General features: G+C 39.9%; 1 protein-coding gene across 2 annotated transcripts in view; it reads left to right on the forward strand.

Annotated features, from left to right (window-relative positions):
* Sbf2 (SET binding factor 2) overlaps positions 1-14,179 on the forward strand; it is a 342,185-nt gene that overhangs the window by 979 nt on the left and 327,027 nt on the right. The gene's annotated exons all lie outside the window — the stretch shown is intronic.

Below are 14,179 nucleotides of genomic sequence, written 5' to 3' on the forward strand. Positions count from 1 at the left end.
GCACGTTTAGTTTTGTGTTTGTATCTCTTTGTTGCTGTATATATAGATAAGCGGGATATACTAACGAGTTAAGCTGGGGAAGCTCTTTTCTTTCAGGGTAATTCCAGTCTCAAACTTGGAAGGAAGTTTAGATACCAGCTCTCCAGCCTCTTCCTTGTCTCAGGAGGCGCTTAGTTTGTGCTTTGTCCATGGTTAGTCCTCACAGCACCAGTGTACCATTGTTCTACCCACCTCTTATTCATCCCTAAGAATTTATTTTAGAGAAGGGATCCTTCAGTTCTTTTGTTTCTCACTACTCCCTGATTGAGGTCACTTACTAGAACTGCTTGCCTGGTAGGTGAGATAAAGGCTTTTACTGGGTGAGCCTGGAGACCTGAGTTCGATCTCTGAAGTCATGAATTCATGAAAAGGTGGAAGGCAAGAACTGATTGCGCAGAGTTGTCTTCTGACTTTCATAGGTGTGCCCTAATATGCGTGCCCCACCCCCTGTCATACACACACACACACACACACACACACACACACACACACACACACACGAAGCCCGAAGGCATTGGGCTCTATTTAGAGATTCTTCTGTCTACTCCAAACTGTCATGTCATTTCTTAGTAATTCTTTTAAATTATTTTTTTATTTTATTTTATGTGCATTGGTGTTTTGCCTGCATGTATCTCTGTGTGAGGGTGTCAGGTCCCCTGGAACTGGAGTTATAGACAGCTGTGAGTTGCCATGTGGGTGCTGGGAATTGAACCCAGGTCCTCTGGAAGAGCAGCCAGTGCTCTTAGCCCCCGAGCCATCTCTCTAGCCCCCTATTTCTTGGTAATTTTCAGTCTCCTGCAAGATGACATAGTCTGTATTATCCAGACTGACAGTGTGGAGAATCAGTTTTGTTTTTAACTTTGTTCAGTTTTTAGTACATTGCTGTTTCTCCCACAATAATTTATCTGCCTGTCTGTCTATCTGTTTTTTGAGACAGGGTCTTTTTACAGAGCTCTGACTCTCTGGGAACTCCCTATGTAGACCAGCTAACTTTGTACTCACAGGGATCCACCTGCCTCTCCCTCCACAGTGCTGGGATTAAAGCCTACACCTAGTGACCCCCCCCCCAGTTTTGAAACAGTAACAAGTTTGAAAAAAAATAGCAAGTATGGTACACAGTAGTTGGTGTTTTATGAGGAACATGCTGATATTATGCCCTGTCACTCAGAATGGTTTAATGTGAATTTTATACAAACAAGAACATTGTCCTATATAATGACAGTGCAGTTATCAAAATAGGACATTCACATTGACTCAGTATTTCACTTAGCTTTGGGTTTTGTGTCCTTATGCTGTTAATAACATAACTGGCAAAAGGAGTCAGTACAGTTAAGTGTTTGTTGTTTCATTATCTCTTTAGTCTCCCCCTTTCAGCATGGAACAGTTTCCTCATCTTTTTCTTTTCTTTTTTTAAAATATTTTATTTATTATGTATACAACATTCTGCTTCCATGTATATCTGCACACTAGAAGAGGGCACCAGATCTCATAACGGATGGTTGTGAGCCACCCTGTGGTTACTGGGAATTGAACTCAGGACCTCTGGAAAAGCAGTCAGTGCTCTTAACCTCTGAGCCATCTCTCCAGCCCCTCCTCATCTTTTTCTTGATCTTGTCACTTTTGAAGATTATAGGTCAATTATTTTTGTAGAATGTCCCTCAGCTTGAAACCTCTGTCCTCTCATAGTTGGATGCATACACTTGGGCAAGTGTATCACAACAGTGTGGTCATTGTGTCTTTTCAGATTGTACATACTTTCACTTTGATTACTTGTAATCAGTGTCTGCCAGGCTTTTCTTTTCTTAAACATATTTTTAAATTAATTCTTTGAGAATTTCATATCATGCACCCCAAGCCCGCTCATTTCCCAGTTTTTAATAGGTGTGCCCTAATATGCGTGCCCCACCCCCTGTCATACACACACACACACACACACACACACACACACACACACACACACACGAAGCCCGAAGGCATTGGGCTCTATTTAGAGATTCTTCTGTCTACTCCAAACTGTCATGTCATTTCTTAGTAATTCTTTTAAATTATTTTTTTATTTTATTTTATGTGCATTGGTGTTTTGCACCCCTCACCCCATAACATTCCTCCCAAAAGAAAATTAAAAATATTAATTAAAAACAAAACAAACAGACCCCCTCCACTTCAATCCTTCATCTTTCCTGCCTCTCCAACACCTCTCCATTTGTCTTAGTGTCAATAAAAGCTGCAGTGTGTCATGCAGTGTACCCCTTTTTTCATTCAGCTTTACTTGCAAAAATGTTCATTGCAATGAGTTATTGGTATGGCCCAAGGCCTCTGGCTTCTTGTACTCCATCCATACTGGACCCTCACCGAAACTTCCCTTGAGTATCCTGTTGTCACCCAGAGTCATTAGAAATCTTGTGGCTGAGGTTCCCCAGGACCAGTGCCTTCATACACTCTGGCAGGTCATAGATGGGGTAGATGTCGGGGTGGGCTAACTCAAAGCCCTGGATGTGGGTCTGAGTGGTAGCTGATTTGGTCACTCCAGGCTGCTGGGACTGTCCCCCTCAGGCAAGTGTGGAGCCAGCTCCTCCATGCCCAAGCCCTTGGGGTCAGCTGTCCCACACTTGTGGTAAGGGGTGGGGCCAGCTCTTTTGCTGTGGCTAGAGAGGGTCTGCTCTTCCAGGGCCATCTGCCAGGCTTTTCTACTACAGAGTTAATCCTTTTCAATGACTATCTTGAAATTAGGTTTTTTTGGTCCTCATCAGTATTTTAATGTATCTGTCATATACTTACATCAATATGAATTCTTGATTTATGTGTCTTTTGTAGTGGATTGTACTGCTATTGTTTGTTTTTAGGCTATGGGGGTTATTATAACAAAGTACTATAAACTGGATGATTGATAAACAATGGTTTTACTTTTCACAGTTGTAAAGGCTAGAAAGTCTAAAATTAAAGTGCCAACAAATGTGAGGTCTAGTCAGAGGCATGCTTGTACACAGCCATACTCTCACTTTATTTAACCTCAACGGCCTAGAGGCTGCATGAGCTTTATAGGGCCTCTTTAATAAGGGAATTAACCTATTTATGAGGACTCCAACCCCATGACCTGAGTACTTTCCCAAGATTCCATCTAATTCCCTTACTTCGGATGGTAGGCTTTCAACATAGGGATTTTGGGAGGACACGGGTATTCAGACCACTTATTTTGATGTTTAAATTGTTTGACGGTTTGAACAGTGGGAACTCATGTATTTGGCTTCTGTGTCCTTTCTGTGTCCCATCATTCTTTGAGCATCATTACTTTTGACATAACATATTCCTGGCATGCATACATGCACGTTTCCTATTCTCTTTTGTGGTGCTAAGGCTCTGACATGGGGCCACTTACATGCTAAGCAAGTGCTTTGTCATTGAGCTATACATTCTTAGCGCTCCTGGCTTATTTTGCACTTGTCCTGGGTCTGGAATCAACTGTTTCTCCAGGGATCCCTGCTTTCTCTCAGTGGAGGCTAGTTTCTCAGTGCTAACATTTTTATAAATATTGGGTTATAATATTCCCAGACCCTCTTCATGGTTGGAACTGGAGGATACATTTATGTATACACACACACACACACACACACACACACACACACACACACACACACACCCTATATTTCTGTCTCTATACATTGTAAACCGTGAACTCTCTCTAGTACCTCTTACTTCAGCCTAACAATCTAGCATTTGCCTTTTTCATGTTCTGATGGTCTTCTCAAACAGTGAGAAATAGGGCTCCATTATCCTTCACACATAAACACACACCTAGTTTATTTTTGTTGTTGTTTATAACTACTCTTCATGCTGAGGCTATTTCTTCATTCCATATCTTCCTCCCCTACCTCTACTAGCCCTGTTGGATCTAAGAGCACATATCAGGATGCCACAACACAGGGTCTCCTCCACTTGTTCATGCTCTATCTGACTCTTTAATGTTGGCTTCTCCTCATCTGTGGACACGTTTTTCATTCTTAGTCTCTGACCTCCCACTCAGGGTTGCCCCTTGGGTCTCTGACCCAATGTGTTTGGCTTTGGCTGTTCTTTTGTTTTGTTTTTGTTGTTGCTTCCCTGCCACCCCCCACCCCGCCCCACCCCCAAGACAGTGTTTCTCTGTGTAACAGCCCTAGCTGTTCTGGAACTTCTTTGTAGACCAGGTTGGCCTCCAACTCACAGAGGTCCACTTGCCTCTATCTCCTGAGTGCTGGGATCAAAGGCTTGTGCCACCAACCGCCCATTACTTTGGTTGCTCTTTTACCAGGTGGATTTCCCCCCTAGAGTTGGATTGAGATTTTGAAAGCTCCACCTCTGTCATATGGCTACTATGACTCCTTCCCACACCCAACAAAGGGAAGAATTTTTTCCTTTTCTTTCCTTCTCTCTTTCCTTTTTTTCTTTACATTGGTGTTTTGCCTGCATGTATGTCTGTGTGACACTGTTGGGCCCACTGAAACTGGGGTTACAGACAGCTATGAGCTGCCATTTGAGTGCTGGGAAATGAACCCAGGTCCTCTGGAAGGCTGCTCTTAACCACTGAGCCATCCCTCCAGTCCCTTTTTCTTTTCTTTCTTTCTTTCTTTCTTTTTTTCTTTCTTTCTCTTTTTAAAATGAAACTCAGAATGTTGCATAAATTATAATCTCAAGTATGAAATGCATACTTTTTTCTGTTTATGATAATTTATGTTGTTTATTCAAGAATAATTTAAGTGCAGAAAACTTAAGTGAACAGTTGAGTAGTTTTAAGTAACGTATACACTAGTGTAGTCACTACCACAATCAAGATAATAGAACATTTCCTTCCCTACAAAAAGCCTTCTTATGCTCTTTTGCAGTCTCTTTCTTCCCTTGCCTCTGGTGGTTGCAGATCTGCTTTCTGTCTGTATGTTTTTGTCTTTTCTAGAGTGGCATATAAATAGAGTCAAACAGCTTTCTATTGCCCCCCTTTCTCTTCAGTGCTGAGTATTGAGCCCAGGTTCTCACCCATGCTAAGCATGTACTCTGCCACTGAGCTATACTCATTACTGTACTGTTTCTTTCCTTTCTTTCCCCCTTCCCCTTTTCCCCTGTAGCTCAGGGTAACCTTAAACTTATGATATAGTCAAGGATGACCTTGAAATTCTCATCATCCTGGTTTTAATTCCAGAGCTATGATTATAGTTGTGTTACCCCCCTCCCCCATTTATGTGGTGCTAGAAATGGAATCTGAGGCTTTCTACATGCTAAGCAAGCACTGATCAATTGAACTGTACCCCCACATCCCCAGAGATACATTGTTTCTTTATATTGCTAAGTAAAATGAAGTTTGTTCATTCATTCATTGATGGATAGTTGTGCTTCCAGATTTTGGTTATTATGAAAAAAATTGATCTGGATGTTTGAGAGAATCTTTGACTATTGACATGTTTTCATTTTTCTTGGGTTAAAACAGAAAAATACTTAGGTCATGGCCAAATATCTGCTTAAGTTTATATGAAACTGTCAACGAGTTTTCCAAAGTGCCTGAATTGTGTAGGGTGAAAATCTACAAAGTGTATGTATTTATTTAAAGTATAAGTGAAGAATCAATCTAATTGGCTTTCTAACCTTTATTGTGCAACTGTCTTCAGAAGTTAGTATGGTTTTATTATACAACTCTCTCTAAAAGATAGGTTATGATAATATACTTATCTATGATGTTATGAAATTTGTGTGTTTGATACCAGAGTATACTTGGTAATATTCAGCCATTACATTACTGTTGGTTTTTTTGGGTGTGTTTTTGTTTTTCAAGACAGAGTTTGTGTGTGTGTAGCCTTGGCTGTCCTGGAACTATGTAGATCCGACTGGTCTCAAACTCACAAGTGCTGGGATTAAAGGCGTGAGCCACCACCACCCAACCATTGCTGTTTTTAAAGTGTCTTTGCCATTAATAATTTCAGTTGAGATTTTTTTTTCAGACAGGGTTTCCCTGTGTAGCTTTGGAGCCTATCCTGGCACTCGCTTTGGAGACCAGGCTGGCCTTGAACTCACAGAGATCTGCCTGCCTCTGCCTCCAGAGTGCTGGGATTAAAGGTGTGCGCCACCAAGGCCTGGCAGTTGAGATATTTTTAATTAAAATATTTTTCCCGTGTGTGTGTGTGTGTGTGTGTGTGTGTGTGTGTGTGTGTGTGTGTGTGTGTGTGTGTAGATCAGAGACAACTTTCTGGAGTTGATTTTCTCTTTTTAGCATGTGGGTTCCTGGGATTGAATTAAATTATTAGACTTGGCCAAAAGTGCCTTTATCTGCTGAGCCACCTTGCTGACCCTAGTTACATTTTTTTTTTCTTTCTTACTATGTAGCCCTGGATGTACTGGAGCTATCTATGTAAATGACACTGACCTCAAACTCATAGAAACTCACTTGTTTCTGCCTCCTAAGTACTGGTATTAAAGGCATTCTTTCTCTCTATCTCTTGTAAAATGGTAAAATGGGGAAATCTGAGTAAGAATGGTGACTTGTTATATAATATCAGTATCCTAATGATGATTCTGTATTGTAAGGATGTAGCTGTCTGTTGTGGGAAATGAAGTAAAGGGGTCCAGGGTGTCTGTTATTATTTTAACTGTTGGTAAATCTATAACTCTGTCAACATAAGTCCATAAACCATCAATAAGATAAAATGTGTCTTTAGTATCTTTAATCTTCTTTCTTCTTCTTCCCCTCCTCCTCCTCCTTTTTTTTTTTTTTTTTTTTTTTTTTTTTGAGATAGAGTTTCTCTGTAACAGCCCTGACTGTCCTGGAACTTACTTGTAGACCAGGTAACCTCGAATTCACAGAGGTCCACCTGCCTCTCTCTCCAGAGTGCTGGGGTTAAAAGGTGTGTGCCGATGCTGCCACCACCACCTAGCTTCCTTTACTTTCTTTTTCTTTCTTTTTAAAGATTTATTTATTATGCATAGTGCTCTGCTTGCATGTATGCCTGCATGCCAAAAGAGGGCACCAGATCTCATTATAGATGGTTGTGAACCACCATGTGGTTGCTAGGAATTGAACTCAGGACCTCTAGAAGAACAGCCAGTGCTTTTAACCTCTGAGCCTTCTCTCCAGCCCTCTTTATTTTTTTTAACACTGATGACATAAGGAAGTTCTTAGTATATACAATCTCAGAAGAGCATAAGTTTCAATGATAGAATTATATTTCTGAGGGTCAGCTTCATTGACTTTCTTTTTATTGGACACTTACTTTTTTCCCCCCCAGATTTGTACTTTTTATGCTGATGCTATCATTTATAAGATTGTAGTTTAAAAATCATTAATTTTTATGATAGTTTGATAATTCATTATTTAAAACTATAGTTTATAGTCATAGTGAATTGGCTCAGTTGGTACAGTGCTTCATGAAGACCTGAGTGCAGATCGCTATCACCTGTATAAAAATAGCCAGGCTCAGTTATGCACAGCATCTGTAATCCAAGTGTACAGGAAGCAGAGACAGGGAAATCCCTGGTGCTTCCTGGATAGATGGTTTAGCTGAATCAGTGTGTTTCAGGTTCTGTGAGAAACCCTGTGTAAAGAAATATGGTGGACAGAGATTGAGAAAGACACCCATGACCACCTGTCTCCACACTCATGCACACACATACACTATCCCTCCCTACACCAAAAAAAAAGTCTTCATTTTACAACTTTACATTTGGATGATGGTAGAATAATTAGGAAGTAGAATTTGTCTCTAAAAGACCTAGTTACTTATCCAACTACCTTCACTTTTCTCATTGTATTATTTTAGTTTTATTGAGATTTGTCGAAGTAAATTTGATCACTGAGTAACTTTCTTTATATGCCTTCATGTTTATGTTTTGTTCTACTGTTGATAAATACATTTGGAAATAATCCATTTAGCTAAGGATATAGTTTTGTAATAGAGCTCTTGCCTAGCATGCACAGGGTCCTAAAGTTTAATACTCGGTATAGGCAAAAATTACTTGCTGTCAAAAATTCTTTATCTAGTTGTTATTAAACTAATCAATCTGCTTAGTGTATTAGAGAAAGTATTCAAAACGCTTTGTAGGTATTAAGCAATATATTGCAGGTGAAATAAGCAACAGCCACATCATGCTCTGCAGGACGTTGTTTTGGAACACCATTCAAATGAACTCTGAAAAGAAAGAGTAGGTCTAGACTAAGACTATTAGGTTTAGACTAAGCATACAGACTTGGGAGTCATTAGAGCAGATGGAGCAATTTGTGTAATGTCTTCAGAAAGCTGGCACAGAGATAGGAATAAATGACGAAGGGCCAGACTTTGGGGAACACCATTGCTCCGGGGATGAAGAGAAAAGGAACAACAGCAAAGTTTGGTGAGTTTGGGAGATAAATTCACCTCTCCCTCCCTGATAGATATTAATATCCTTGTAGGTGATAGCACCCCTGATTTTTGTCTAGTTACATGGTGTGTGGAAGAGAAAGATTTTTTTTAAAGATTTTATTTATTATGTATACAACATTCTGCTTCCATGTATATCTGCACACCAGAAGAGGGCACCAGATCTCATTACAGGTGGTTGTGAGCCACCATGTGGTTGCGGGAATTGAACTCAGGACCCCTGGAAAAGCAGTCGGTGCTCTTAACCTCTGAGCCATCTCTCCAGCCCCAAGAAAGATTGTTTTCAAATTAATTTTTTTTTTTTATTTTATGAGTATGGATGCTTTGCCTGCATTTACTTGTCTGTGCATCATGTATATGCAGTGCTTGTGGAGGCCAGAAGAGGGCATTAGGTCTCCTTGGAGCTGGAGAAACATATGTTGGGTTCTGGGAATTGAACCTATGTCCTTTGGAAGAGCAGTCAGTACTCTTAACCACTGAGCCATCTTTCTAGCTCTCTTGAAAATTTTAATAGCTATAAACATGTGACTATGTATGAGATAGTTGGATATAAATGGAATGATGAATATAATGTTTCAAAAGTGTTCTGAAAAGGTATTGGTTTATATTCCCAGCTTTTCACTATCCTAAGACTGATATGCCACCAGTAGTTACAAATCTTGCATTTTAAGAGGGAAATAGAAGAGAAGTATTTCTCATTTTTTAAATGTCTTAATGCTCTTTCTTCTTATTTTTCTTTTTATTCTCCTTCCTTTCCTTTCCTTTTTCCTTTCCTTTCCTTTCCTTTCCTTTTTCCTTTCTTCTTTCCTTTCCTTTCCTTTCCTTTCCTTTCCTTTCCTTTCCTTTCCTTTCTCCTTCCCTCCCCTCTCCTCCCCTCCCCTCTCCTCCCTCCCTCTCCTCCCCTCCCCTTCCCTCCTCTCCCCTCCTCTCCTTGTCTGCCTTTGCCTCCCAAGTGTTGGGATTAAAGACATGCACCGCCACAGTGGGTTTAATGCTTGTTTCTTAACATAATAGCTACACATCAGTTTTCCACCATTGGGGCTACTGTAACAAAGTATCATGCATTTGCAGGCTTGAAACAGGTGTTTATTCTGAATAATTTTGGTGGGTGGTTCTGAAGTTTAGGCATCAGGAGGTGACTTCTTCTGAGGGCTTCTGGGGAAGATTATTCATCTCTTCTAGCTCCTGGGGGGGGTCCCCACTTAATGGCACCATAATTCTATGTTTTGCCTTTCTCTTCACGTGGCTTTCTATGTCTGAGTCTCTGCCTTCTTGTTCATAAAAATATTTTTTGTGCTCAGCAGAAGCAGGGAGATGGCAAATTCAAGGCTTTTGTGAGCTAGAGTAAGTTCAAGGCCTCATGGGGCAACTTACTTTTGAAACAACAACAACAAAGAAAAATGGCAGCAAAAAATGGCTGTCGCTATAGGTTAGTAGTGAAGCACCTGTCTAGCATGCTTGTGGCCCCAGATTTAATTCCTAGTCCTGGGTGTTGGGGAAGATTAGGAGACCTTGTTTTTGTATTCTTTCCCCTCCTCCCTTTCTCCTCTCCCCTTTCTTCTGTTCTGTTCTGTTCTGTTCTTTTCTCTTCTCTTCTCTTCTCTTTTCTCTTCTCTTTTCTCTTTTCTCTTCTCTTCTCTTCTCCCCTCCCTTCCTTTCTTTTTCTTCCTTGTTTTAGGGATTCCATGTAGGTCAACTCTCTCTCTCTCTTTCTCTCTCCTTCTCCCTAGCATCAGCCCTGTTTTTTATTTAGCCAAAGACTGTTATGATGACTAACTCTGGTTATCAGGTTGACTCAACCTGGGGAGAGGAATCCCTTAATTGAAGAATTGCTTCCATAAGATTGGCCTGTGGGCATGTGAGTGTGGGCATTTTCTTAGTTGCTACTTGATGTAGGTGGGCCTAGTCCATTGTGGATTGTACCATCTTTAGGAAGGTGGGCCTGGGCTGTATAAAAAAGGTAACTGAGCAAGCCAGTGAGTGATGTTCCTTCCAGTTTCTGCTTCAGTCCCTGCCTTGGGTTCCTGCCCTGGCTTTTCTCAGTGATGGGTTATAACCTGTAAGCCAGATAAACCCTTTCCTAAATTGCTTTTGGTCATTGTTTTATCTCAGCAACTGAGAAACAAACCAGGACAACTGTTAAACCATAGAAAAATAGTGCATAAAGTGATGTAAGTAAAATGGGTTTTACTTTTATAAGGTGTGCACTCTATCTCAGGAATGAAAAGCACAGAACATAAACCAATATTCAGTATTTACAAAAAAGAGATAATATTCCTGCTTTGTATTCTGTAAGTAGAAATCTGGAGAGATAGGTATCATGTCTACCACACTTAGCTTTCAGGGAGTAAAACACTTTAGTGTTGAAGTCTAAGGAATTGCTGCTAAAGACTTTGAAAGCCATGTGGCTCCTTCTTAGTTACAGGTGCTAATGAGGTAAACCCTTGGGGGAGGCCTGCTTTACTAGAAAACAGGTGAGTGTCTTTGGTTGAAGACTAGTGCCTCGTTTCCTTTTTTCTTTCCTCTTGTCTTAGCAAATTATATGACTTGTTACTCTTTTTGACTTTACTTCTATGTACACCTGTTTTGACTGACTCTTTCTGCTCAGCTCTTAAATTTGTGTGTTCCTGTGACTATAATTTTTTTGTTTGTTTATTTTTTTGAGACAGGGTTTCTCTGTATTGCTTTGGAGCCTGTCCTGGATCTCACTCTGTAGAGATCCACTCTGTAGACGGGGCTGGCTTCAAACTCAGAGATCCGCCTACCTCTGTCTCCCGAGTGCTGGGATTAAAGGCATGTGCCACTAACGCCCGGCTGGCAGTAAATTTTTTTAAAGATTTATTCATTTATTATGTATACAGTATTCTGTCTGTGTACAAGAGGAAGGCACTAGATCTCATTATAGATGACTGTGAGCCACCATGTGGGTGCTGGGAATTGAACTCAGGACCTCTGGAAGAACAGCCAGCCAGTGTTCTTAACCTCTGAGCTATCTCTCCAGCCACCTGTGGCTATAATTTTTGCTTAGCTGTATTCCTTTCCTTCCCTTCTCCCCTCCTCTCTTTTGGAAAGAAAGAAGTGCTGAAGTGAACACAGGGCCTGACAAAGGGTGTGCTGTGCCACTCAGCTACTCTCACTCTGTTTTTCTACTTAGCTTTGACTCAACTGTGTGGTTCTGTTGAACATTCCTGGTGTATATTCCTTTACACATTGCTAATTTGTTTTATGACTTGTTGAAGTAGTACACACTTGCAAAATCTTCAAACATTATAAAAAGTTGTTGGCTTTGCGCTGTCTGTCTTTTTAGAATTTGTCACAGTAAATTTGTTTCTAAGCACCTAGTATAGTCACTTTTTGTTTCTTCTAATAACATGAAACTCCAGTCCTCTAAAGTTGACAGTGTAAGAAAGCCCCTACTTGGGAGAGGTTGGCTTGACCTCAGGGCTTTAGTTCTATTTCTTTGGTGATCTCTTAGACTAACACATTTAATTCTATGGCCTGAACCAAATAATCTTCCCTTTGTTTTCTGAGACAGTGCTGGAGCAGTGAAACAAGATTTCCTAAATGTTGAAAACAAAAGGGTAATGAAGCCAGAGAGTACTTTTAAATCAGGTGCCCAGTTTGTAAGGTATAGCTTACTCCTTTCCAGGCTGTGGTCTCTTAAGGGGATGCCATCCTACTTATTTTATAGTCTGTTACCATGTGATGAATGTCATATTTCACATGTCTGACAGTATCTAGCGCTTATATGGGCACCTGCAGATATGTCCATTATTGTCGGGTCTCTCTAAGGTCCCTTTTTCTGGACCTCATATTCTGGCAAGGATCAGTTTAGTTTTTGAATGATTGATGTCAGAAGTATGCCAGAGGAGATACTTCATTTCCTACTTTTTGCAGTTGAATCTAGGTAGGGCCTTTTGCTTGCCAAGCAAGAGCTCTGTCACTGAGCTATAGCTCTAGCCCAAGTCCTTACTCTTAACAGTGCCAGCTGGGCTCTACTAAAGTTAACACAAACACAGTGGGATGGGATGGAACATCTTTGTTTTTGTACCTGTTTGCCACCATTGTCCTAGCGTTGAGAAAACTTTGATGTTTTCTGAAAACATGCTCATAACTTTCATGTACAGATCATAGTTCAGCTAAACAAGCATCATAGTTTCTATTTTTAAAGGAAAATTAAGCTTTATAAAACTACAAATTTACATTTGTTTTTAATTGATAAAATCTTTTGTTTTGATTTTAATCTGAACAAATAATGATACCATCTTTTATTACTCTCTATGCCTGAAGTTAGTTGATGCAGTTTAAAAAAGCAATGCTTTGACTCTAGGAGCATCTAGATTATGGGCTGATTAATTGTAATGGTGTTGGAAAGCTGACATACCCTTTCTGCTTCACTCCCTTGAATAACAGACCTGAATTTTTTTTTTTTTTGCTTTTAATGATTAAACAGAATAGTTATCAAAACATTTAATTTAAAGGCCAAAACAAAACAATTTTTTTATTTTCATAGTGCATAAATTCATTGTAGGAACTATTTTAAATGTAGAATCCTACATTTGCTCTTATCCAAAAGGTCTAGAAGCAATGTTAAATGTATAATTCTAATGAAATAGTATGATAAAATCACTGTTTACCAAGGGTGGTTTGTACTTGTGGTCATGAGGTTTGAAGCTATTAAAGACATTGTTAAAAGAATCAAATAAATTATATGAATAGTTGATAATGGTAGATAAGTAAGCCTCTGCTGGAGTCTTGCTGTCCTTCTAAGGAGTCGAGATTGCACACCTTGGTTTTGCTAGTGTGATTGCTTTGTTGTTCTTTTATGGTCATGGCTATCCCAGTGAAGATAAAGTAGTATACATTGTACCTGCTGACATTCTAAAAGATCTTTCCTGAGATTTTTGTTTTGTTTGGTTTTTTGAGACAGGGTTTCTCTGTAGCTTTGGAGCCTATCCTGGAACTTGCTCAGTTAGATTAGGCTGGCCTCGAACTCACAGAGATCAGCCTGTCTCTGCCTCCCTAGTGCTGGGATTAAAGACATGCACCATCATCACTCGGCCTTTTCCTGAGATTTTTGTGTGCATTCACACATATATGCTGGTTAAGAATATTTTTATTTTTTATTTTTTGGTTTTTGAGACAGGGTTTCTCTGTGTAGCTTTGGAGCCTATCCTGGCACTCACTCTGTAGATCAGGCTGGCCTCAAACTCACAGAGATCCGCCTGCCTCTGCCTCCCAAGTGCTGAGACTAAAGGCATGTGCCACCCATATTGTCCCTTTACTTCTTGTAAAACAAGGTCATAGTATCTGTTCCTTTGTACAATCTGTGCTAACTGCATATTTGATACAGACTTTTGACATAATATATTTTATAACAGTTTTAAGGTTTATTAGCTAAGTGTCTGATTATTAAACTTTATAAAGTTTAGGGTTAGTGAAGTTGAAAGCATGGGGTGAATCTATGTGGTCTGGGTTTGATTTCTAGTTTTGCCTCTAAATACTTCTGGCCTTAGGTTAGCTAATTGTTCTGTTTCTGAATCTACAAAAATAGGTAATTGTGATTAATGATATATGCCTGCTAGATTTGCTGTGAAAATAAGTGAGTTAATTTTTGTAAGTGCTTAAAACCTTGTCTGGAGCACAGTTACAGTGTACGCTTTCATTGTAAAAGTGGAACTGCTGGGTTAAGTGATGTGTGTTTTCATATGGAAATCTATAAAGTTTATGCCTAACATTGCTAGTTTAGAGAGCGTATACTGTGGTCTCAG

The sequence above is a fragment of the Cricetulus griseus genome, chromosome 3 (assembly GCF_003668045.3).
Source record: "Cricetulus griseus strain 17A/GY chromosome 3, alternate assembly CriGri-PICRH-1.0, whole genome shotgun sequence".
Lineage (NCBI taxonomy): Eukaryota > Metazoa > Chordata > Mammalia > Rodentia > Cricetidae > Cricetulus > Cricetulus griseus.